The sequence below is a fragment of the Sebastes fasciatus genome, chromosome 1, assembly GCF_043250625.1.
Source record: "Sebastes fasciatus isolate fSebFas1 chromosome 1, fSebFas1.pri, whole genome shotgun sequence".
Taxonomy (NCBI): Eukaryota; Metazoa; Chordata; class Actinopteri; order Perciformes; family Sebastidae; genus Sebastes; species Sebastes fasciatus.
In genome coordinates, this window is record NC_133795.1 from 5,426,104 (window position 1) to 5,449,108 (window position 23,005).

The following is a 23,005-nucleotide window of genomic DNA, read 5'->3' on the forward strand; positions in this document are numbered from 1 at the left end:
ATGGCCAGGGGGGAGAAGTTACAAAGATGTTTTGGTGTTAATATCGGGCTGGCTGCTTTATCACCCCCCGCTGATTGGCAGAGCTCCAGTAGTATTCAGTTCCTCCTCCTCCCTGCTCTCGCTCTCGAGGGCTGGTGGCTAAACTCAAATGAGACTGGTGTCGGCTTTACCTTATTTTTTTTTTCTCACTAAAGGTGGCACAAAGTAAATCGAGCGAGCCCGGAATAAATCCTTTGTCAGTTTTGATTAAAACTCTCTTTAGATTAATGATATTCAGCAAAGATTTGATATTTTTGTCATTACAGACTTCTGATTGTATTCATAAAATATGGAAATCCGGACAAAATAAACCTATTATTGTAACATAATGGCAAGCACCTAGAAAATATGGTTACATTGATTATGTTTTAAATGCTAATGCCAGTGAAGAACATAATAACGAAGACATGAAAGACTCTTCTATTCAAAATCTGATAGCCAGGGAGAAGCAAATTATTTCAAATATTTGATATTTAAATTATTTCCAAATGAACAGAGACATGAGTAGAGCCGAGGCGAGTAGTTTCCCCTGGTGATCCTCCAGGCGTCTTTGTTTCCTTGGTGTGTCTCCAGCTCATTAATGTTCTAAGCATGTGAGAGAGCCAGGCCATACTCCATAACCCATAGCTGGGTGACACCTCGGGCCCAACACACACACACATATACAGTACACACACACACACACACGCACATACGTTCACACACAAAAATCCCTCAGCCGTTTAAAGTCCACTGGCTCTTTCAGGAAGTGATGGCCGCCGAGCTGTCCTGATTAAAATGACAATAGTCTAATTAACTCGACCTCAGTCTCAGTGCACTAAAACGGCTGATGGCTCGCCAGTTTCTGTTTGAAAGCCCTTTGTCTCCGCATCCACCAAAAATATGACTTTTTTTTTACCCCCCCTCACCCCCTCAGCAAAACGCCTCAACCCTATTTGACGAGATGTGCTAATGGCAATCATTTCTCATAAGCTAATTAAATCTAGGCAAAGTTTTCCATTCTTTTTTTTTTCTTCTGTAGAAATCCTTATGTTCAATCCTCCAGGGATTTATCGTTTGTGGTTCCGTATCACAAGCACCTTAAAGCAATGTTAATCAGTTAGATTGTATGCAATTCCAAAGTGGTGTTTTAGTGTTCAATCTGATTTTATTTCAAGCATTTTCAATCATAAGCCCCTTTCCCACTGGACAAAACAGCCCCACTAGCACCCACTAACATCTAAGGTTGCACAATTAATCGAAAATTAATCGCAATATGATTTTGACTTACAGCAATTAAACAAATCGACTGCAATATTGACGTTTAAAATGCGACCTCTGCTCAAAGAAAACTCCGCTGCACATCAAATCAAGCCCTTCGTAAACTAACAGCCGGCCACCAGCCGGCGATCAAGATTTGGCTTCACTTTTGAGAAGCGGTCATGCAGCTGCGCGTGCACCCTGCAGCGGCAGTCTATGAAAAACGTTCCTGAATTTTGCATCTACATTTCAGAGGAGAAGAGTTATATACTGTAGAGCAGCCAGGCAAACCGAAAATGCACCGTGGCCGAAGGCGTTATGTCATAGGCCTGTCCATCCACCCGTCTGTCCGTCCGTCCGACCAATTCTTGTGAACTCCCGGGACAAATGACTCTGCACTAGTGACGGGTATTTATCGGCTCCAACTCCGATAAGCAGTGATGTAAACATAACAACCGGGTGGACACGCTAATTATCGCCCCTTTTCCGGTGCGATGCTATGTGACGCACGTTGAAGTGAATATTTAATAAATAAAATCAACAGGGATTTGGACAATTATTATAATTTATTAACATACAATAACTATGCTCTCCTCAAAGCCACCAGACTCCAGTCAGAAAACAGTAACTTTACCTCGCTGATCGTTGTAAAACGCACTTCATTCAAACTCGACAGAAACAAAATAAAACTCATCAAAACCGTCTTTGCTAGTCTTCCCACTGTTCCAACAACCACCAACTCTGGTTTGAGAGTGTGAATGAATAAGTAGCGGATACTAAAAAAAAAGAAATAACCACTGTAACATTTTCACTGTTTACTAACCCTACTTCCGGTGCTGGCCGGCGCATCCATGACGCCAAACGTGAAACAGCAGAAAGACCGGTGCAACGGCACGGTATACTCACAATGGAAAAGGAGTCATCGCCCATTTTAGCGTGTTTTCCCGTGTTTAAATAACCTGCATATACATGCTAATTTTGGTGGAAAAGGGGTCATAGTCATTTAATACTTGCTGGTTATGTTGCCCTCTCCTCTCAGTGGCCATCAGTCAGGTCAAACAGGCAGATAGAAAAAGGGCAAAGATGTCAGACTTCAGCAAAGGAGTCTATTTTATGACCAAAATCTGTGTTCAACAGACAATATTTGAAAGCGAGACTTTACTTTGTGCCCCCGTGATTCCTTTGCATCATTTGATGGACTCATCTAAAGTGCAGAAGAGAGAAAAAAGAACAACAACATTACAAAAAAAAAGAAAAACTTTAATGACCGAAGAAGAAACTGCTTTTTGTTCTATTATCCTTCTGTTGGTGATTAAGGTCTATAGGGAGATAATTACGCTTTAGTCTGGAGTTAATGAAACGAAAACTTCTCTTTTCTTGTGAAAAGGAAGGGCAGATCTTTTGTACCGCTATCTGCAGACATCTCCCACCCTTGACAAGTCACACAGAGGATTGGTTTTGTTTTAAGGTTGCAGCCTCCCCCCCTCCTCCGCGGCCTGTCAGCCTGTGGCTGATATGAGGGATCTGTGAATGAAGCACCGAGTCAATGAGGTCTGTCTCAGCCGCACTGTTGCATCTGCCTGTCTGTGAACGTTCGGCACGCTAGAAAACATCAAATGAAAACATCACAACAGGTCATCTGGGATATGTGCTGATTGGAATAAAAGAGAATCCGGGGCCCTTGGTGTCTCCCTGCTCTGCGTCGCTGTGTTGTTACCCCACTTTACAGTAAACGAGCATGTGTTCGCCATCAGATGACCCCGCTTTGTCGGACATAAAAGGAAACGCGCAGGTTTTTTAATTTATCGCACGGCAACGCAGGAGCCATGTGTGTCGTGTGACTTCAGACGCACGGAGGTGTTGACCAAGCCGTGGTCTGGTACGCCCAAGCCGCCGCGGCACAAGTGGCGGCCAGAGAGAGCACGTATTAAACTGTCCTTGTGGAAGTTCACATCTGGTGTGTGGGGCACCCCCCCTCCACCTCCACCCCATCCAACAGCACTCTCACATTTCATCATCTGTTCTCCAGCGCCAGGGTGCTCCGGCACAAGTCGGCCACTCTGGATCCATCTGTTGTTATTATTTTCCACTGATAATTGGCTTGAACAATGGAATGCCTGTGTCCCCCCTCGCCTTTGAAACCCTACACCCTGTTTATTTTCCAGAGGTCTCATTTCTGCCCTCCTTTCTCTCCCTTGCTCTCTGACTCCCTTTCACCCCTCGATCTCTCTCTTTACAGCCTCCCTATACCTAGTGTCACCCTGTCCCTTTCCCCCGATCCATTTGAGAGGGTTTCACATGAAAATGACATTTTTTTTTACTGGCCACATCAGTATGTGTCACTCAGCATCTGACGCCACTCTCCAGATTTTGTGGAGGGGCTCAGCTCCCATTCTCTTACTCTGGGCAGGCAGTGTTCTCCCAGGAGTTTCCCCCAACACCAAACACTTCTACATTCCTGTCCTAAATGAGAAAAAAAAACTGATAGAGGGAGGGAGGAAAGTGGGGAAGTAATTGAGACACTTGCAAATGCAACTTAGTGTAACTAGGGCTGTCAGTCGATTACAATATTTAATAGTGATCAATTGCATATTTTTTATCTGTTCAAAATGTACCTTAAAGGGAGATTTGTCAAGTATTTAATACTCTTATCAACATGGGAATGGACAAATATGCTGCTTTATGCAAATGTATGTATATATTTATTATTGGAAATCAATTAATAAAATGAAACAATGAAAAATATTGTCCAGCAACCCTCACAGGTACTGCATTTAGCATAAAGAAATATGCTCAAATCATAACATGGCAAACTGCAGCCCAACAGGCAACAACAGCTGTCAGTGTGTCAGTGTGCTGACTTGACTATGACTTGCCCCAAACTACATGTGATTATCATAAAGTGGGCATGTCTGTAAAGGGGAGACTCGTGGGTACCCATCATTGATGTATTAAGAGAACTGGATACAGTGTTGGAGGCGGGGCCCCATTCATTCCTATGAAAGTTGCTCGGTGGCGCTTGACGCCTAAATGGCTCGACTTCCGTCTGGAAAAGTACCCGTATCTCGGGCACATGGAATATGTGCAGTAGCGTCCGCTCGATCACATGACTCGGTCACGGGGTCCCAATGTCACGCCGTCGTCACGGCTTGGCGCTCCAGCCTCGGTCTAGGTCTCATTCACATGAATGGAGGATGGAAAATGTCTGTGTGAAAAAGTCTTTCTGGGCCCAATGCATCACGTGACGGACACAGAAGTTGCAGTACCGCCGTTTGGCCACTACGAAAGTTGGGATCAACGACCGGCGCTCTTCCTGGGGGCTTGGTATCCAGAGAACCCATTTTCATTCACATATCTTGAGGTCAGAGGTGAAAGGACCCCTTTGAAAATGGCCATGGCAGTTTTTTCTCGCCAAAATTTAGCGCAAGTTTGGAGCTTTATATAACCTCTTTAGCGTCAAGCTAGTATCCAATGGATTTCTTAGGTTTTCTAGTTTCATATGATACCAGTATCTTCACTCTAGTTTTAAAACTGAGCCCGCTACAACTGAAAAATCACAAGTTGCGTCAAAGAAATTAGTGGCGTTAATGCGTTATTATCACGTTAACTTTGTTAGTATGTATATTATATTATACTATAATACTTTAATAGTGTAAAATAATGTTTTTTCTGCCAATCAGCTCTTATTTTTTCCCATTTCCAGCAGGAGGTGTGTAGAGGAGACGCATATGTAAAGATGAATTAAAGGATCACAAGGTGCATTCTTTTTAATCCAGGACATACTTTAATGAAAACCCTCACCAAAAAAAAAAAATGTCCTACTTCAATTAATTAAATTTGATATATTAAAATTTAATTAGTGTTTTAGGTTGTAATTAAGCAGTTTCGCGTTGAGGTCTTCATGCTCTGGTCACATTCCTGTGTATTTTTATTATATCAGACAATTAGATTTCACTGAGTTTTATCACTAATCTGACAAAGTAATTAGTGAAGTTTGTTTAACTTGTGTACAGGATCTGACAAGGTGCAAACTAGACCAGAAAAAACAAATCTTCTTTGTGACTTGTGAAATGTGTGCACCCTTTTTTACGGCTTCTCTATAAACTTCTGTTGTTCTCATTAAGGACATTTTTGAGGATTGAGGAAGCATTTTCTTTTTTTTTCTTTTTTTATTCTCCCCCTTCTCTTTTGTTCTGCCTCGTGTGACCGTGTTGATGTTCATTTGTTCTGCCTGCTCTTGTCTAATTAAAAGAGGCCAGGACAGGTAGGGCTCTCAGCAGGCATCTGCTCTGTGCCAGTTCTTCATTTGCTGAGTGTTTGTGTTTATGCAAAGGGGGCCTCTTCCTGCATATTTAATCTAGAGCAAGGCACCAGCTTTTGTTGTGTTTAGACCACATACCTCCAGTCCCTCTCAACACTGCAGCCCCGGTCTCTCTCTCTCTCTCTCTCTCTCTCTCTCTCTCTCACTCTCTCACGCACACACACACAAACACACTCCACCACCACCACACACTACTTGAACTACTCCATACCTGCTACTTCCACTGGCAGCTTTCTCCTCTTCTTCACAAGTGGATTTCAAAACACTCAGAGAGCTCGGAGGGAATCTGCATCAATATACAGTTTCATGAACATGATGAAAGTCTGTTTAACTGTTCATGGGTGAGTCTGTAAAGATTTCATTATCTTCCCCTGCTTTCTCTTTTATTTATTTATTTATTTCTCCTCCTCCTCCTCTTGTGCTTTTTTATGGGACGCTGGTGGATGTATGCGTGTGCATGTCCGGTGTGTTTGTAGGTGTGTTCTGTAAGTGATTGACAGAGTTGGTGTGTAGATAGCAGCTGGTTTTACTGTAGTTCCTGAGTAGGAGTTACTACTACAAGTCCAGTATTTAGATGCAATACAATGTAGTGTGATGAAGGATGTCAATGATGTATTAAATCAAGTTGTGTGTAGAGGTCAAATGTTTAATCTATTAATCATTTGAGTATTTTTAATCAAAAATAGTTAATGGTAGCTGCTTCTAACATCTTTAAATCTGAGAGATTGCTCCTTGTTTGTCTTAAATAATAGTAAACTAAATATCTTTGGGTTTTGGACTGTTGGCCGGGGAAAACATTTTGTGTTTTGGGGAAATTGTGATGTTTTTTTTTTCAATTTTTGGACCAAACGATTAATTGATTAATTGAGAAAATAATTCACAGATTAATTGATAATGAAAATAATAATGAATTGCAGCCGTAGTTGTCTGTCACGGGTTGCAATTCCAAATATAAAGCTTGTTCATTCAAAGTGCCTGAATGATGAAACAAAACTTCTCTCTGAACTTCATCATACAAATTCCCGTTACCAGTATCTCTGTGTCCTTAAAAGTGTTCAATATGAAATTCAGAGCATAGTTATTGCCTCCACACGGCTCTCATCATGGAGTTGATGACTCATTGCTAACAGTGCAGACAACGTCAACACTGCTGACAGAGCTAACGGTGTTAACCGGAGGGTGGGTGCTACGCTTCTGCGAGTCGTCGTTGGTCGGGGGCAGCGTCATCAGCTGTAACCGCCGTATGAGAGCAGTGCAGAGTGGCCGGCCGTGAGATATAGCACGGCCGGCCTGGCTACGTAAACAAAGCACAGAGAAGCACTGATTACAAACCACACGGAGGGAGAGCGACTTCATTCTCTGCTCAGGTAGACATAACTCCTCTATATCTTTTCATAGCAAATATACTATTGTTTTGAATATTGTATAGAGAACATTTAACCTTCCAAATCCCACAACCTGCCGGTGGGTTTGAAAGGCATGTTTTCTTTGCCAAAAGTCGCCAAAAATACACCGTTTATATCTTCAGTTTGGCAAATTTCCAACAGTCCTTGAACGTGTCATGTGTGACGAACACGTCCGTCAGAAAAAATTACCAAATCTAAGATTAAAGTAGTGATATTTTATCAAAATCACTTGACTCTATAGTACATATCCAGATCCTGTAAATATAACTGCAGAAGCCATGAATGACTCGGCTGAGACCAACAGTCACGTGACAAACATTCAGTGAGACTGTCTACACGGAGCAGAGACGAGAAGACGAGAGGTTGTAAGTAGAGGTTGTAAAAATGTAAATAGTTCAGTATTTACCTCCCATTTTCTTCCAATATTGAAAACACTTGTGGGCACTTTGAAAACAAATTTATATATAGATTCCATTTTTTTGGGGGGGATTTTTATAAAATAAATTATCAAAGAAATTCAACTTTGATTTTTTTCTCTTTTTTTTTTATGATTGATAGCATTACAACTATATTCTACTGCACAATAGACATTTTTTGAGTTATCCTTACTTCCATTCATGATTGTTCTGTTTCCATAGAGATGCAGGACTTATATTGCAGTGAAAAACGAGGCCACAGTGAGTAAAATGTGGCGCCCTGAAACAGCTCGGGGTTCACAGGGTATATATATTTTAATAGATTTGAATTGCGATGAGAATGAAGAAGAAGATGGGAGATAAGAACAATGTTATAGTTTAATCTGATTAATGGAGGAATGTGTTTTGTCAGTTAAAAATCCACAAATGATTGGAACATATCACCCAGCAGTTGGCCTATATTTGCATTGCCCTGTTGAGGGTGTGCATGCAGTACTGTACAGTATATGTCTGTGTATGTGTCTGGGTGTGAAACAGTGTGTGCAGAATGTTCCCCTTTTTCCAGAGCAGCCGGGTTGGAGGTGATAGTAAGTGGTAACCCCACGGTGATGCGTGAGAGCATTAGTTCCTCCTCTCACTCATCGCCTCTTGTTCTCCCTTTGTCTTTGTCTGGGGAAATGGAATCTGCAGCTTATTGATATTAATAGCGCTCGGGATCCGTGGTCGGAGAGGAGCTGGGACCCGGGCGAGAGTGGAAACCTGATATGGCTGGGTAGAATTGACAGTCCTCCTACTTGACAGGGTGGAAAGGGGTTGGTTATAAAAATAGGATTGCATAATGCTCGCTCGCTGCGCGTTAGCCCTTTTGTGTGCCGTACTGTACGTGTGCGTGATCGGAGTTGGACTTTTCCGACTGCGCTGATCTAATTTCACGTGCAAAGTGAGACTTTTTTTGTGCGGATCCTGAGCTGCCCCAGCTGTGACTTCTCAGCAGACCAAATAAGTGTCTCATGCTTTTTCCTCGTGGATCAATAGATTAGAGAGTATAGTGTGCACTGGATATCCACTTGGGCTTTTTCTTTTTTTTTTGTATTCGATGAGCTCATTTAAATAGTGTAAAGAAATGTGTGGCCCCGTTTGTTTTGGGTTAGGAGTGAAATTCCACTTCCTTGGTATTAAGGCAGCAAAGCTTTCTTGTTTGCTCTCTGCGTACTTTGTTCTTAGCTCAGCAAAACGTGAGGGCAGGTCCAAAGAATCGGGGGGGATCAGACAGGCCTGACATTCACCAGACTGCACTGTTGCCTTTTAAGCTTAGAAAAAAAAAGAAGAATGTGAAAAAAAAGCGCCCAGAATAAGGGCCGGCTGGATTGAAGTTGGGTTTAATTGGTGGGTTTTGAGTCTGTTTGCGTGTCAGAAAGTGCTGTTGTTTACAGTCTGTGTGGGTGTTACAATATAATGCCAGGATCCTGCCAATCACATCAAAAAGACATAAAAAAAACAATGCTTGTTTTTCCCACTTTTTCAAATGCTGACTTTTTTTTTTACGAGACTTAGCAATGTTTTTCATTTAATCAGTCCTTCTTAATAAAAAGCCCAGAAGAAGAAAAGAGGGAGGAAATAGTGTGCAGTCAGCCCTTTTAGCAGATCAGATCATACAGTAAGCAGCTGCGTATGTCGAGAAGTGACTCATGCTTTTGATTTTTCTTGCGTTTCGGAGCACAGACAGTGACTTGGAAAATGTCCTGCACACACCCGAAAAACAAACAGCAATGACCCTGTATATACAGTAGATAGATATCACAGCTCAAACTCTCCTACGCCCTCTTCTTAGTTACACAATACCCTTAATACGGATTCACCAGCCTTGAGGCGTGTTAACCACATTTTTTCTGTTAGTGTTTTATTCAAACACACCGTTTGGGCCCCGGCATGATAAATAGATGCTGTCGATTTTATTCAGGTGCTGATACTAAGTGATCGAAACATCCCGGACGGGCTGTAAAGAAGCGAGAGACAACTCTGGCAGGCAGCCTCCTATTGACAACCATTGAGTTGAGCATTAATTAATATGGTAATGATGTGTGAAGGTTCATTAACGAGCCGCCACAGAAGTAGCCACAGATACAGTATTAAGCGTGCTCGGAGTAATTAATGGAATAACTTTACTTAGTGCTAAATATTCATGGGCCCCCTCATCGTTTTTGTCTGCGCGGTGTGAAGAGAGAGGAGAGCCTGTCCATTAGAGGAGCTGAAGAGCTGTCCACGCTGAATGCGGGCCTTTTGTTGGGATTGGGTGCGTTTCAGTGGAGGGGTATTAATTCATATTTTGAACATGCAATCTTACAACAAAGCCAAAGGCACTGATAACATACCTGGGACTAGAGAGCGTATTGTGAAGCCGTGACCCCCCTCACTAATAGGGAAGTCCACTTCACAGGTTTGTGGACAGAATAAAATGAGTCTTTGTTCGTGCTCAGATGTAACCACATTACCATAGCAAAAAACCCTTCTGATTGTCCATTTTTCCTCTGAATACAGGGTGTTTGCATGTTTTTTTCCCCCCTCACCACAATTACAATGAAGTCCTGTGGTATTTGCATAGAGAATGGAAACATTTATTTGTATAATCTGATCCTCTAAGGACATCCACAATAACAAGTTCTTGTTTTAAAACTAGGGCTGTCAATCGATTATAATATTTAATTGTGATTAATCACATGATTGTCCATAGCTAATCACGATTAATCGCAAATTAACCACACGTTTTTTATCTGTTCAAAATGTACCTTAAAGGGAGATTTGTCAAGTATCTAATACTCTTATCAACATGGGAGTGGATAAATATGCTGCTTTATGCAAATGTATGTATATATTGATTATTGGAAATCAATTAATAACACAAAACAATGACAGATATTGTCCAGAAACCCTCACAGGTACTGCATTTAGCATAAAAATATATGCTCAAATGTGTCAGTGTGCTGACTTGACTATGACTTGCCCCAAACTGCATGTGATTATCATAAAGTGGGCACGTCTGTAAAGGGGAGACTCCTGGGTACCCATAGAACCCATTTTCATTCATATATCTTGAGGTCAGAGGTCAAGGGACCACTTTGAAAATCGTCATAACAGTTTTTCCTTGCTAAAATTTAGCGTTACTTTGTAGCATTATTTAGCCTCTTTCGCGACAAGCTAGTATGACATGGTTGGTACCGATGGATTCCTTAGATTTTTAGTTTAATATAATCTTCACTCTAGCTTTAAAACTGAGCCTGCTACAACCTAAAAATCGCAAGTTGCGTTAATGCGTCAAAGAAATTAGTGGTGTTAAAACAAATGAACGTGAACTTTGACAGCCCAATTCAAACGCAAAACTTTTGCTACGTTTATGACTAGCGTCCACACTACTCCGGCGTCTTCAAGCCACTAAAACGGAGACGTTTGAAAACGCTGCTGACCTAATTTTATAACTCCAGGGTTGTGTTTTAGACTGGACGGGCAGAAACGGAGACCAATAAAAACAATGACGCAGACACCCATGTTTACTTTTTGATTGGGTCTTATCAGTCATGACGTGTCCTTCCCTGAATCCCCTCCATCACGTGACACTTTTCCAGAAGAAAATAAACCACATCTGTTGTGTTTTCAGCAGCGTTGAACGCCTTGCACTAGTGCGTTACTTTCAGTAACAGCTCCATCTTCTCGTCGGTTCAAGCAAAAAGATCTATGGTCTTACTTTTCCCCATTGCTGTACTTCCTTCGTAATATTTTCTGCAACTGAACAACCAACAGCGCTGCTTCCTGTTTACACCGGCATGCCCAGTGTACATGAATGATCATGTGATATGCTTTTTCAGGTGTAGTTAGTAGTATGGATGGAGATTAATTCTGAAACGGCCCTAAAATGCTCTCTGAACTTAATTCATTGCTTTAAAATGCCGTTTTAGTGTGGATGTAGTCTAAAGGTATCAAGCTAATACACAAGAGTCTTGTTACTATGAGATTTTTCTTTGTCAAAAGTCATTGTTGTCCTATTTTCCACTTTGTTTAACACGGAACACCTCCAACATCCTCCCGAGACTTTACAAGAGAAGCTTGCAAAATGCTCCTCAGCTCCCTTTGTCTTTTGAAATTGTTGCATTTTGATTCATATTCTCAGTTTAAGCCTCTTACTGAGCATGCACATAACCCACCTAGGTGGGTAATTATCTCAACCAGGAGTTGTTCCATTCCCTAAAATCTCAATGTGGGAGTGTGTGATGGGCTCGGTTTTCCCAACCGGGCGAAGCAGCGTGTGCTTGTTTATCCTCACCCTACGTTCTCCGCACCCCCACTGTTCTAAATGGCAATATTACAGCTTTGTGCTGTTTGAAATGGAGACAATTATCTGTTTAGGCATTACAAGATGGGCATTATGTTACAAGGAGAAAAGGCGTACAGCTGCTATCAGGATCCCGTTGTTGCCTTTTTCCTCTCCGATACAATTTTTTTTCCGTCGTTAAAATGATGGAACATTTATCTAAATGGATGTTGTGCGTTGGGTAAACTCATTTAGCTCCCGGGGCTCTTTCAGGTGATGGGAATTAATGATGTTTAGTAGTTTGAAACTGAAAATATCTGTCATTTGTCAGCACTCGCCATTGATTTACGATTCCATTGATGATATGTTAATTGAAGTGTAATGAATCACAATAATAGGGTAGTTGTGTGGGAATGGTCCATTTTCGTTGATTGTTCAACCCTCAGTAGAGTTCAGAGCGAGCCTGCGTGTTGACTCGCGTTTTCAACAAGGGCATTTAACACATAATTAATGCAGAAACTGGGCAAGTCAGACCGTTGTGTGTGTGTTTTTTTATTTTTTTTTATCTTCTCTCAGTCTGCTTTAGATAAACACTTGCACAAATGCCTCACCACAGTTTTGACTGCCAAATGTAAACGGCAGAAAAAGAACAGTGGGAGAGGGAGCTTCTTTTTTTTCTCCTTTCATATTTGGATATGCTTTAATGCTTTTATTCAAATGCACCTGAGATATTGCCCCACAGTCACTTCTCAGTTTACCATAAAAATAAGATTTTGTTTCCCCCTTCTGTTTTTTTTTTGTTTTTTTTCATCTTTTCCTTGCCTGGGTTGAGTGCTCAGTTAAGAAAGCTGTGTGCATGCAGATCAGGGCCGCCCAGGGGGAGTTGAGTCGGGGCAGAGCAGAGCTGCTACAGGTACACTGTGTTCAACCACCTACTGTCAGCATTATGAAAAGTTTTTGTCTTGCAAATAAACCATCCGCTCGCATCAGACGGCCCCATTGTTCGTTTGTTATCATCAAGTGGGTGTAGTTGTAGTTAACAGGCAGATGGAAATGCGAGGATGTGTGTGTGACGGTGACAACAGTTGGCTACGGGACGGTAGACGTGAGGCACCCTCCGCCCCGCTCGGAGTGTACGTTGGTGGCAGCAAACGGAGCTACACGGGGATAGCAAACAGCACAGGAATGCAGAGAATTGATTTCTTTCTGATGATTTCGCAGACTGTTTGTGCACGTTATCATTTCTGATCAACAGCAACTTGGTGGGCAACTTGTTATTGGTGGCGTTTACTTTACACCCCTGTACTCTCTATGAATTGGCTCCTCGGTGCTGATGACAAGCATTACGGTCTGCAGTGGTAATCATTTCATAATTATAAATAATTCTCCATCTCGTGTCCGCAGGGCGAGGAGGCTGTTTTACCACCGCTGGAACTGAAGATTGCTTTAAATAAGCAAGTCCTTGTAGAAGGTAAACACACCATCATTCACCAGACTCTAGTCACCCTGCATGTGTGTGTGTGTGTGTGTGTGTGCATGAATGCTGTATTGAATTGGCTTAATAATTAACTCAATGCAGTGGGGCTGTCTTGTTTGTGTACTGTATTTTTGCAGTGTGTACTGTATGTGCGGGCGAAGAGGGCGTGAGGGTTCGACAGGTGCACTCTGTCAGTGCTCTGAGAGGCTGCTGATTTCAGACTATAGCATGGTGACTGATAAAGGGGACAGTTCCCCCCCTAAAGGTCAAAATGGAGTTAGTAAGAAGTTGGTTGTGTGTTTTAAATCGTGTTGCACTGCTGGAGAACTTGTAGGAGATGAGGTTTGCTCAGTGCGGAGATATCCGTCTGTTTGTACATGTTGACATTTGTCAGTAAAAGCTGATATATGGTAATGCCGTGTTTACCAAACAAGAGGGGGGAGGTCTTATCGTTGGCATCTCGGCCATTCTGGTGGATATCTCGTGTTTGCTCCTCACACCCGTCTCCCTATCTCAGAAGGATGGGGGCCCCCAGGATGTGAACTTTTGGATGGAGCAATCCGGTGAGGCAGAGTAGGACTGTCTGTGTGTGTGTGTGTGTGTGTGTGTTGGGGTGTGTGTTAACGCTTCAGGTCTGTTTTCTGTCTCAAACAGCTTCATCCTCGCCATCATCTCTTTCTCTTATTCTATTTTTTGTCTGTTTATCATGTTTTCTCTCTCTCCCTCCATCAACACGTTGTGACTTGTAGGACACATAATGTGCTAAATAACGGCGGTACATTTGAGCAGTGTGTTTTTTTTGTTTTTGTTTGTTTGAGGCTATTACAGAACAACAAGGCTGTTTCTAAGCAGCAACCAGCATTCATTTTTGGGCTAGCAACTAGTGATTGAGTTAATTATATGATTATTAAAATATACAACAACAGGCCCTGCACATGGAGGGATATCCAAACATACTCATTAGTAAAATTAGGAGGGATAACACAGCTTATTCTGGTTGTTTTTGTTCTTGTGGAAATGTTAGTATTTTCATAGAATAATTTCCATATCCTTATTTCCATAAACTCATGCTAATAGCTGATATTTTGTTTTCATGTTAAGTTTAACCAAAATGCCAAATTTGAACATTTCTTTTAACAACTCTAAAACCCTCCATTTAATCCAGAAGGGATTCCCAAAGACAAACAGTTTAGCATTGAGCAACAGCACAGTAAAAATTTAATAAATCCAATTATATCCTAGATAGAAGAGTCAAGGGCAATTTTAACAAAAAGCCATCGCTGATCATTTATTCTCATCTTAAAGGACACATATCATGCTCATTGTCAGGTTCATTTTTGTATTTTGGGTTTCTACTAGAATATGTTTACATGCTTTAATGTAATGTTGTAAAATATGGTGCACCTTTGCAAAGGTAGTTCTCAAGCCGTGGGCGGTGTATTCTAATGAGTCTGCATGTGACACAGGAAGGGGAGCCAAATTTGAATGGCTTGTTGAATCACATTTTCTGATCTAGACAGTAGAATTAGGCAGGTGTAAAAAACTTTCAAACTTGATTGATGGTTGATATTAAGCCACAACATCGTATCGGACTTCTATACCAAATTTTATGACTATGAGTCACACTTGAGTCAGCAGCCGCCTGTCAAAAAAATGAGAATAGTTGACGGAACTGACGGAAGCCCGTCTCGTCTTGTCACCCCAAAAAACACATGAACGTTCTAGTAAACAAACACAGCACGCCTCCCACTTCTACTGTAATTTGATCTCCTTCATGTTGTCGGTGTTATGTCGAATTCACCGTCCCCGGCTCGGCAGATGCGCTAGACACTAGTGGCTCCGTTAGTCCGTTTGTAAACAAACATAATATTATGTTAATCACGTTGTCATATTGCTTATTACTAATGCAATACAAGCTGGATTTAGCGCCATGACGCTATTGGTACCTGTTACTGCTGTCGACTACTTTTTAATTTGCCAGAACGTGTCATAATGACAAATGCTGATTCATCCAGTTGGCATATTATCAAATCGGTGTAAGCTCGTACACCGGACCAGACCAGCAAAACCGGAAATCGAACTCTAGCTAACTCAACAGCCCACAAAAGACTGACTGGGTCGTCTTATTTCACAGTTTGTGGGTTGGTAGGAACTCCAGATACCCAAATGTATGTGAGCAATCCCTGAAAAAGTGAGTTTTTCATGATATGTCCCCCTTTAAATAGTAACTGCTGCAGTGTCTCCGTAGAGTTTAGAGAAAGAAAAAGCAGCAGTAACTGTCATCGATGTCTGTAGGATTTCAGCCAGTCTCGTTTCCTCTTCACTGTAAGAGGAGGCCCTCATCACTGCAGCATGTTAAACAGCCTTCACTCCCCTCTTTTATTCGATTCAAACAATTACCCCCACATTTGGAAAAACAGACTTGGAGCAGATTGAAGTGGAGGATTCCTGTTGCTGCTGTTTATCTGGAGTGCATTCTCCGCATAGTCAGGTCCACTCCAGCCGGCCCCTCAGCTGCATGCTCCAGATGTAAGATCGGGCCTGAAAAAAAATCCTCCAAATGGTTGTGTAATTAATGTTAATGTTGTAAAAAAATCAGTCTAATGATTGACGCAACTTTCCAATGTGATTTTGATTGCATCGCTAATGCAGAAATCCCTGTAGCAGCTTATGGGATTACTATGTCTTAGCTCTTTTAAAGCGCAACAGACTCTAATGCATGTTTGTGTGTGAAAGCACGGCATTTATTTTTTGTCTACATTTGAACTGTTCGTTTTTAGAATATTTATCGTTAATTGAAATGTAAGAAAAGCAGTCTGACAAAAGTTTTGATTTGGACTACTTATCATCATATAGACATATCTGAGCGATAGGGCCGCCTCTGTGTGCACGCCTGTTTTCTTGGGCCAATTTATTCAGACCTGATGACATCCAACTTCCCAGAAAAGTGCCTCCGCTTAGAACATGCTTCTCTGTTTTTTGAGGGCTTCAAAATTTTATCGTCTTATGCTTGGACTTCATTTGAATTTCATGAATCTATGTAAGAGAGAGAGGAACACCATCATGCAAACACTCTTGCCCTCCTGTAAATGCTTTGGTTTAAATTGCCTTAGTTTTAGCTGTTGAGGTTGCTTTATTTAATCCACTTTTTATGGAAGTGTTAAGAATAAACAAGTGGATTCATGAGTTGGACCCGCAGAAAGGTCGGGCACAGATTTATGCCGGGATGAAAATAGGGGCCTCTGTAATCGTTCCCTTGACTGCATTTATTGCTTACTTTAAAAAAGTAATTTCTTTATATCAGCATCAAGCTGAAAATTGCCACGTATTAGTATTAGGCTTGGTAAGCTTCTAATTCTGTGGCATTTACAGCTGGCTGTGTTTCCATGCATTTATAACACTTTGATTCTTAAGAGCTCCCTTTAATCGCTTACGCCGAGCTCGGAACATAATAAACAACTCGCTGTAGCAAAAGTGCCACATGGGGGAGATTTCCCTGCGAGAAAGTTAAACGCTTCTGTCACTGGCAGTTTTGTTGCTGTGTTTTTCATGCACTGTAAGTACCGTAATCTACTCTCTGAGCTCGTGGTTAAAAACAGTGACAGGCAGAATAGATGCAAGGCAGCGTGAAAATGAAAAATTATCGTCCCCTACAAAGACGTCACAACGGCAGAGCCGTAAAAGCGGGCGGCGTGCTTCTGCCGTTTTCCTGTTTGATTGAGATCACAGGATGTGTCAAAGCCTTTCTAAACACCCTCACCTGGCCGCCGTCTCTGCTTTCCCCCTATCTGATGCTCTGCTCCCATGGACGCATCAGCTGCTATCAGAACACACTGTGGCAGATCGCCCGGCGCTGTATTGTCTGGCTAAACAGGTTGCACAGTCAAATACATGCTTCATGTCTGAATGCAGTATTTCACACAATAGAGCAACATTTCTCTTGCATCTCCTGCAACTTTCATGTGAATTATCTTCTGCTGCGAGGTAGAAAGAATCGCCCTGATAATGTTATCACAGATGTGTTATCTTGAAGCTACTTAAAATACCTTTTTTTGGGGTGGGGGGGGGGGAAACGCGGTTTGGCAAGTTTCAATCTATTTTTCTATCAGCATCAAACAGACATGCCTTCTTTTTGGTCTGAAACGTATTGACGGACGCATAAACTCTGGTCTGCTGGGAGAGCGGGGAGCTTTGATAACGTCTTCCCGCTACCAGGTGCAGACAGCTAACGTGACACAGGCTTTGTGCGAGATTGACTGAGGTGGCAGGAGTAAGCAAATTCCATCCGCAGATGAGTTGTCTTACAGCGAGATGAAAAGAAAATCACAAAAGTGCGGAAAAAAAAGTGTCAGAGCTCCTGTTTTTTAGCTTTGGCCTCATGTCTCTGCTTCAGAAAAGATGAAATAGAACTAATAACTTGGATTGATTTGTTGTCTTCTGAGCAAAATGACTATACAGAAAGGGTTTTCTTGTGATAACCTAGGCCAGCTGCTTTCACTGCAAAACAATATACTGTAAACTGGTGGGATATCAAATATACTGTCCCTGCTCGCCAAAACAATATTCTACATTTATATTAGGGCTGTCAATCAATTAAAATATTCAATCGTGATTAATCGCATGATTGTTCGTAGTTAATCGCGAATAATTGCACGTTTACTGCACATTTCTTTTATCTATTCAAAATGTACCTTAAAAAGGAGATTTGTCAAGTATTTAATACTCTTATCAAGATAAGTTTGGAGCGATATTTAGCCTCCTTAGCGACAAGTTAGTATGACATGGTTGATACCAATGGATTCCTTAGGTTTTTCTAGTTTCATATGATACCAGTGTCTTCACTCTTACTCTTGTCTGTAAAGGGGAGACTCGTGGGTACCCATAGAACCCATTTTCATTCACATATATCAAGGTCAGAGCTCAAGGGACCCCTTTGAAAATGGCCATGCCAGTTTTTCCTTGCCAAAATTTAGTGTAAGTTTGGAGCGTTATTTAACCTCATTCAGTACGACATGGTTGGTACCAATGGATTCTTAAGGTTTTCTAGTTTCATATGATGCCAGTATCTTAACTACCTTTTAAACTGAGCCAGCTACAACCTAAAAATCACAAGTTGCGTTAACGAGTTAAAGAAATTAGTGGCTTTAAAACGAATTTGCGTTAACTTTGACAGCCCTATATTATACATTTATGACATTTGTTTGTGGTTTCCAGTCTGTCCACCAGAGAAGGTCTCTGACTATGTAAGGATATTTAAAAAAAAGTTCCTACAAGCTGCAGTTTCTCTTATTTGGATAGTTTTGACTCTGTTGCAATCACTTCTTCATGTCATGGTAAATATCACTTTGGCAGTCCTTTGCTTTCTCCGTTTATTTTAGAAAACAAATCCCTTTTAGGGATAAAGCACCTGGTGGGGCTACTTAATGGAGCGGCTTCAGCCCTGCGCAAATAAACAGCTTGCGTTTTTTGGTGTGAGATTAGGAATGAGGCTGAGAGAGAGAGGGAGAGAGAGCTGGAGCGAGGTGGGCACAAACCAAACAAAGAAAGTCAACATGTGGAGGGGACAGACATGGAGACTTTAGTTGACTATATGTTAATGTATATCTATAGAAATGCATGTGAACATTGGCACATTGTGAGCTTTGAACCTGGTAAGACGTCATGCTGAGGTCAAGCTTTTTTTTTTTTTTGAATAGTCGACCAGTGAGTCAGCACTGCAGTAGGATATTATTCAAACAGGCTGGAAAACGAGTCTTTGTTTTCCACATTTGCACGTATAAAAACATGTGTTTATGCCTTTTCTTAACCTGGAAAATATAGCGTGGTAACCAGAGGCAAATAAAAGGGACTGAGCAGGGAGGAGAAAATTAGTGACCAGTGAAACATAAAGCAGAATGAGGGCTACATTTCTCTTCAATAGCTCAACATGCTGTAGAAATTAGTGAGAAATGGAGCCTTTTAAACCAGGCATATCAAATAGTATCTCAGTTATTTCATTCAACCATTAGTTTGCCCACTGCTCCGATTCACATTATATATTGTTAACAATTAGGTCCCCACTCGTTTCTCTTGTTGGATTGTCTGGGTAATGTTAACATATTTTAAATACTGAATCTGAATTAAGCAGCTAAGTGAAACATTTTTCTTGAGAAACTATGTGAAGCTTGACGGAGGGACTACTCGTAGAGAGAAACTAGCTGGTAAACTTCACACACACTAGCCAGCCCAGCTAGCACTCGTCAGTCACTCTCTGATTTTCTCTGTACTTGTCCTTTTACTCTCCCCTGCATTTTTGTTCTTTGGATGGTATCATATTGTTGAATAAAGAGTCATTGAAGGAGGATAAAAGCTCTCCAAGCTCTAGCTTGCTGTCAGTTAGCAAACCTCTTATTCAAGCATGTTATAATAAAAAGGGTTGAATACAAGTTAAAAGTGAAACATAGCTAATAAGCAATGATAAGGTCAGCAATGTCAAGACGGTTTGCTATTGGACAACGGTGTCAAAGTTCACCAAAGTTGAACTCAATGTGAAAAATAATTGATGTGGATTAACTTTGCTTTGTTGTAATGAATTTATTTTGAGGAGAACGTTTTTAATTTTTAAATGCTGGTGTGACTGGAACCATAAAACATAACTCTACCTGTAGTGTTGATTGTTATTTGCTCGGGTAAAGTTCTTGTTCAAGTGCTTGTTTTAAAGGAACAGTGTGTAACATTTTGGAAGATCTATTAGCAGAAATTGAATATAATATTCATAACTATGTTGTCATTAGTGTATAATCACCTGAAACTAAGAATCATTGTGTTTTCATTAGCTTAGAATGAGCCTTTCATATTACATAGGGAGCGGGTCCTCTTCACGGAGTCCACCATGTTTCTACAGTAGCCCCGAACGGACAAACCAAACACTGGCTCTAAAGAGAGACTTTCATGTTTTTACGTTACCTGAAGGCCACCGTAGTTCTCCAACATGCTTGTGAAACTGCGGTAACGTGGGTCGCAAAACCGTGGTAGCTGCCGTCTGACTTCCATTGCTCCTAAAGAAGTGTTATCATGCAGGATGGCCTCTGAGCTAGGCGAACGGCGTTACCACGGTTTTGCACTTGGCGGGCTCACATTGCTGCAGTCTTGGAAAGGGAGGAGTGAGCAGAGGGGTACTCAGTCGGTTTCGATCTGCAACCACACCAGTAGATGCCGCCAAATCCTACAAACTGTACCTTTAAGACCACTTTGAATTCATTGCTGTGAATTCGGCATGCTTTCTCAATAGAAAAAAAAAAGATTTGTATAAAATACATGTTAAATTTCCTCAGAGTAAGGTATTGAAAAAGATTTGGAGGCGATGAGTGCTGGAATAAAATAAACCTGCACCCTCTTACTTTCCATGGTCACTTATATTGTGTTTCAGTATAGTCAAAAACAATATTTTTGTCGGACCATTTAAAAAAGTGATTTTACTAATGCAAGACCACTGATACAAGTACTGTTGGAGAATGTTTTCAGACAGTACAGTTTGCATCTGTGAAAGATGGTGAATTAACGAACAAACTGGAAAATATGTTACATTTTCATATTTAGCCGCCCTAGTGTGGACACGGCCGGAGGGGGGGGACGCGGAAAGCAAGAGGCCATTTCTTCCCAAATGTGGATTTATTTATGTAATCAAATGAAAAAAGGTGGAGGCATTTTTTAAACTGCTATTTATTTACAGTTTTTCTCTTTTGCTCTGGTTTTAGCCTTGGCTCCTGCCTTGTTTTCATAAACAAAGTCTCTCTGGCTGGCTAGAAAAAAACCCGGGGCCGCTCAGTGCACTGAAAACAGGAATGACAAACACCATTAGCTGAAATATTTCCATCTCATTGCAACTATGTTATTGTTTACTTTACCATACACGTCCTAATATGGTTACCTCCCCCGTCAGAGCGGGCCAGAGCCGAGCCGAGGGGCCCTCGCAGGGAGACGCTTTCAGCTGCCACTTAGACAATAAGAAACAAATGTCACAGCTCGGCAAAATAGCCCGGCTTTCACAGCCGTACAGTACTTGGCCTTCCACGCTGCTTGGCGCTGGCTCCCGTGTGATATTTATCTACCCTCCACTGTTAGATGCCCTCACAATGTACACCCCCCTCAACCCACCCCTCTCCTTCTTCCTTTCCTTGTGTCTTTCTTTGTCTGTATCTCTCCATCGATCTCTGTCCCTGTCCTGGTGTTAGCTATGTGTAGGTTGACTGATGGGCCTCTGTTTGCTGTGTTAAGTTATTTATCAGGGGGGCGGGGTGATGTGTTTGGAGTGGCTGCTGCCGCCCTCCTCCCTTTGGCCGAGTAGAGAGGCCAGTTCAGCTGCAGGTCACGCCCTGGCCCGACGCCGACGCCGCGTTTGAACTGGAAACAACTTGGCGACGCTTGGAGACCCTTTATGGTACTTGGATGAAATCACAACCGCAGAAAACCTGCAGAGACGGTGGCTGTTTTATTTGACTCAAGCAAGCATCATTTGTTGTTTTATTACTTCTTGTTGCAGTTTGAATACAGGAGTGATTTAACCCATAAAGTCCAGGAAAGTTTTAAGCAACAGTAGTTTGTTTAAAACAAGCAGAAATGAGCAATGTAATCAGTCCCAAATCCAGATAAAATATCATCAAAATCATAAAACCGGACGTTACTCAAATTGCCAATCATGTGGGAGTATCCTCCGTGGATTGTCAGTATAAAGGCCGTCAGGCTTTAGGGTCAGACAACCTCACCGCATGGTTAGTCTGGCAGGAGGAGGAAATAGGCTTCTTTCAGATGCATGGGCTTTTCTTTTCCCCAGTTGGAGGAGGATGATGGCAGCCTCACCTCAATCCTAAAATCCTCACGTTTATGATATTTGCCCAGTATTATCTGTGCCTGTGGATGAATGGGAGGACGGAGCATGAGGAATGTAGAAGGTCAGACTGCGTGATTTACACAGTACAGAGCCGGAGAATCCTTGGGAAAATACTTGGGCCGGGATCAAACAGACATCATGTGATATGTTCTTAACACTGACCTTTAAATTCATGCGTCTTTTTACTGCTACCCTTCGGCAAATGATGCAGTAAATGTAAAACTATTTGTATTTAATTTAATAAATAACTGCAAGTTAAAGAAAGCATTATTTTATATAGGTTTGTGTAGGGCATTTATTTGCAAAATGATTCAGTTTTGTGTGTGTGTATTAGAGCTGGCTGTGTGCTGCTGATATTTTGTATTTATACTGTGGCTGTCAATCGATTCAAATATTTAATCACAAATTAATCACACGTTTTTTATCAGTTCAAAATGTACCTTAAAGGGAGATATATCAAGTATTTAATACTCTTATCAACATGGGAGTGGACAAATATGCTGCTTTATGCAAATATATGTTTATATTTATTATTGTAAATCAATTAACAACACAAAACAATGACAAATATTGTCCAGAAACCCTCACAGGTACTGCATTTAGCATAACAATATGCTCATATCATCACATGGCAAACTGCAGCCCAACAGGCAACAACAGCTGTCAGTGTGTCAGTGTGCTGACTTGACTATGACTTGCCCTAAACTGCATGTGATTATCATAAAGTGGGCATGTGTATAAAGGGGAGACTCGTGGGTACCCATAGAACCCATTTACATTCACATATCTTGAGGTGAGAGGTCAAGAGGACTCCTTTGAAAATGGCCATGCCAGTTTTTCCTCGCCAAGTTTGTAGCTTTATAGTACGACATGGTTGGTACCAATGGATTTTTTAGGTTTTCTAGTTTCATATGATGAAGTATCTCCATTTTAGA

The 23,005-nt window shown here is 41.5% G+C and overlaps 1 protein-coding gene across 13 annotated transcripts in view; it reads left to right on the top strand.

Annotated features, from left to right (window-relative positions):
• The window catches only part of foxp1b (forkhead box P1b), a 197,482-nt gene that overhangs the window by 58,480 nt on the left and 115,997 nt on the right, over positions 1 to 23,005 (top strand). For 11 of the 13 annotated variants that reach the window (XM_074648161.1, XM_074648844.1, XM_074648677.1 and 8 more), the window contains one exon: positions 13,129 to 13,195. The exons of 1 other annotated variant lie outside the window; for it this stretch is intronic. The gene's annotated coding sequence lies outside the window, so the exon portion shown is untranslated. Of the gene's footprint in view, positions 1 to 5,810; positions 5,941 to 13,128; positions 13,196 to 23,005 lie in introns of those variants that run through there. One more of the 13 variants, XM_074648243.1, reaches the window with a different exon arrangement.